This window comes from Mytilus galloprovincialis, chromosome 11, assembly GCF_965363235.1.
Source record: "Mytilus galloprovincialis chromosome 11, xbMytGall1.hap1.1, whole genome shotgun sequence".
In the NCBI taxonomy this organism is placed as follows: Eukaryota; Metazoa; Mollusca; class Bivalvia; order Mytilida; family Mytilidae; genus Mytilus; species Mytilus galloprovincialis.
The window spans coordinates 49,444,862-49,449,058 of NC_134848.1; the positions used below are offsets into that span (position 1 = coordinate 49,444,862).

At 33.3% G+C, this 4,197-nt stretch overlaps 1 long non-coding RNA gene across 1 annotated transcript; it reads right to left on the reverse strand.

Moving 5' to 3' along the window:
- Nucleotides 1–361: 361 nt before the first annotated feature.
- Nucleotides 362–2,855, reverse strand: LOC143052314 (uncharacterized). Its single transcript, XR_012971081.1, has 2 exons — nucleotides 2,715–2,855; nucleotides 362–931 (listed from the first exon to the last, which is right to left on the reverse strand). It is a non-coding gene; the product is annotated as an uncharacterized LOC143052314 (long non-coding RNA).
- Between the last annotated feature and the right edge of the window lie 1,342 nt (nucleotides 2,856–4,197).

The window sequence follows — 4,197 nt, forward strand, 5'->3', positions numbered from 1 at the left end:
CATTTATCATTTCGAGACCTTTAAAACCAACTATGCAGAATATGTTTTACTCATTGTTGAAGTCCATATGGTGACCTACAGGTATAGTTATTTCTGTGTTATTTGGTCTGTTGTGTCTCATTTACAATCATATCACATCCTCTCATTTGATATTTTAATTTGTGATAAGACATTTAATAATCATTTTATACACCAAATATACATGAAGATGACCTATTGATTACACAATATTGACTACTACATGTACCTATTAGTATTTATTATTTTTGAGTATATGTCCGACATGCTGACGACGGACAGTCAATGGTATACCATAATATGTCATGAAAACTGGTGTTAAAAAAAAGGCTCAACTAAATCAAATTTTTGAAACGTGATTGATTTTATTCCTCTAATATCTATGAGATCAAATTTATAAAACATCTATTAATATAATTAATTTCAATGTACTAGTATACATGTAAGAATTGTTGCCATTTATACATCATGTACATGTACAATCATTAGCTGATCAGCTCTATATTTTCTTTATTTTTATTCTCCTTCACTGTTTTATTTATAAGAGTAGACTCATATATATGATCTGTATTCATCATTGGGACAGGTAGCTATATATATAGGTGAAGTAGGTCCTTTTGATTTGATTTTTTTAAAGGATTTTGACAGCACTAAAGCATATACATGTAGTTCCAATTTATAGTTGATCGTAGCTCCTTAAGTGGATTGTGGCAACATATATTGCATATATACATGTAGAATGTTGTTCTTAAGTTTCAGCACTTTACGCATAGTTTCCGGTTGCAAGACTAGAATATGATACTGGCTTCTCATGAAATTCTGTCAGTTCTTTGCCAATAGTTTCCAAGTAAAGTTGAACATTCCAAGCTCACTCCTTCCATTTGCAATGTACATGTACAAATGTACTTGCAGCCTGAAATTAAATATCAGAGTAATTGTGTCAGAAAACCAACAATTATTGACATTCAAAAGCATATATATGTAGACTAGTTCATAATGGTAATGTGTCCATGGGACACAGATGAGCAGCCGCTTGCATATAAAGGATGAAAAGGGTGACACCACCCAAATTTGTACTTGATCTGAGTGTTGTTGTAGTAAGCATTGCATATAAGTTTCAGAACATTTGGATGAAGCAAACTTGTGTTAAAGAAAGGAACAAAATTTTAGCATTTTTTTAATTTGTAAAGGGGCATAACTCTAGAAAAGTAAAAGCGACCCCACCAAAAATTCAAACTTCATGTGTGTTTGTTGGTACAATGTAGTAAGCATATATATATATATGCATTAATTGTGTATTAGTTTCATAACATTGGTAGAGGCAAACTGAAGTTGGAGAACAGAAACCAAATTTGGGATGTACATGTAAGTTTGATAAGACTGACAATGCAAAAAATGGTCTAAATTAATATGTGTTTATTTGATAATAGGTTCGTTTTCATTTATTTTTGTTTTCCCTTGAGAACACATAAAATTTTTTTTATAATTTAATTTGGTTGAATATACATGTATATCGAATTTCTGAACAGAAAATAATGAAAATGAGACACAAAAAAAATATAACCAAAAAATAAACCTGTGATAATACTGCTTCTATTGGTACCAGGATGCTGAAAATCAATCCAAAATATTTTTTTTTTTAAAAATGTATACACCTATAGTTGTTAATGTCTGTGTCATTTTGGTCTTTTGTGGATAGTTGTCTCATTGGCAATCGTACCACATCTTCTTTTTTATATTATATACAATATATATGAACAGCTAAAAATCTCAAGTGACAAATACTTATGGCCGCATTCTGTACATGTTTAACCCTGATACTTCTATTACTAGACCTTAAGACATTTTTGTATACCTAACAGAATTAGGGGGGGGGAGTTAATGGTAAACAAATTGTGATTGATAAAGATGAATCCTTCGTTTGCCTCCTACTGTAGGGTTTATTATTTACAAATTAGGCCAATTATATCATAATCTCAAGAAAATAAAGAAGTCAATCAAACCCCAGACCTTAATAGAGGGGTGGACAGGGGTAAGGAGACAGGGGAATGAGGGATCAGGGAAAAGGGGGTATCTTTGAAATATATTTTGTCTTGGGGCAAGGAGATGGAAGAATTGAAGTAAAAAGGGGGGGTTAGAGTAAGATGGGAAGGGAAATATACTTGGGGTCAAGGAGTAGAAACTGTCCCGATGAACCGAAGTTATGGGGTACCCCACATACATATGACCCTGGTCCGAGATTTCTCTGACGTCCAACGGCTGTTTTGGCAGACAAGCTGGGGCTAATCTCGAACTAATTTGAACCTAACTTGGCTACGAAATAAGTTATTAAAAATGATGATTAAAAAAGACTAATTCATTGACACTAACCATTGCTAACGGTAGCGTAAAAAAGACAGTAGATGTCATCCCTTCCTCTTCGGAAGTTTGCACACGGATATTTTGCAAAACTGGCCAGACATGTTTACAACTTGTCTGTAAAAGGTAAAATAAACACATAAATAAGATACCAGCTATAACGATCTATAATATTAAACATGGAACAGAAATTGAGCCCGTGCAAGGTTTCAGCCGCATTGATTTTCAACAGTAGCGAGTATTTTGAGACAACCCCCAAGTTTGTATTTTTCGTTATACTGATAACATTTGGCTGCCTAATATATCGAAATCTATGTTTTCTTATGTAATAACTCTACCTTCATCGTTGTATATTCGCCACAATGTCTGTTATGCATGTACATGGTCGTATTCATCAATATAGTATGCTGCTCGGCAATGGCGACCTTGAAATTCCTCTGGTCCGATAATGGCGCCAAATTAGAGGGAAGCAACTCGCGCCAGACAATATTTCACCAAAATAATCAAAATTTCACTTTTTGATAACAAACAGTAATACGATAACCACATTTATATTCAGCAATCGTTTATTGATATAATTACAAACATTATTTTATTAAAGCCATCAATAAAGAATTCACAATTAAGTAATTAATGGAGTGCAATGAATTCAGACCTTATGTGGTAGAGGGGTTAAACAAAAGCTCGTAACTTTTTTAAAAGCCTGGTGACCCCCATTTTATTTTACCTTAAAATGTTCGAAAAGTTCATAGCTTTGACATATCTGTTTTTAAAAAAAATCTACCGGGGAAATTTTACGAAAAGTCGATTAAACCAATATTTTTTGCCTTAAACTAAAATTAGAAAATGCAAAATTTAGACATTAATCTGAAAATAAAAGGATTTTTAAGTCAAAAACAACCAAGGGAAAGGTTTACATTTCAAATTCTAATGTTTTTTCACATAAAAATCATATTGACTTGGTTTTAAAAGTCTTTGAATTTGATGTAACGGTTATTGTTGGAAGGGTGGGCATGTTTGGAAATAGGGTCAAAATCGCACATTTCGCTTCAATTTGAGGAGAAAACGAGCCTGGTAACCCCCTTTTTTCTTTGTATTTTTGGATTCAGCATAAAAAAATCTACAGAATATGTGAAAATAAAAAAATTCTACCGGGGGTCACTATTGGGGTGGAGCCACCTTAATTCGTAAATTGTCAATTTGTAACTTGCACCTTTGTAGTTTCAACATTCTTAATCGATAAATTGTCAGTTAATGTTTATTGGTTGTCATTTTTTGCAGTGCTATAGAACCAGACAATTAAAAAAAAAAACTCGTTCAAAAAGAACACTAAATTGCTGTCAAGGGCCCGATTTAACAATGATCAGTCAATAAATGTTGTGAACAAACATGCAGATAAGAAACTACACGAGGTGTTTTGAGATCTCGACGAGTAAAATACAACAATATTCTAACTCATTTTTCGTAAAAACAGTATTCGAATAGAACCATATTGAAGAAGCGTAGTGCGTACACCGAGCGTTGACAGCCATTCAGAAACTACTCTCGTGCATCGTCAATACATCGATGGCGCTCTCTCTACCGTTGTGTTAAAGCCGATATTTGTATCCACAACGTTCTCCTACAGATACAGATCTAAAATGATCATGGTACAAGATCGAATTATACTAGGTGTCCCCTCTATATATATTTTTAATGACCATGATCGTTAAACTATGAAACTGTTTATTTTTTACTACACGCGTCACCTACATAAATTTTAGAATGGAGATGGAGAATGTATCAAAGAGACAACAACCCGACCATAGAGCAGACAACAAC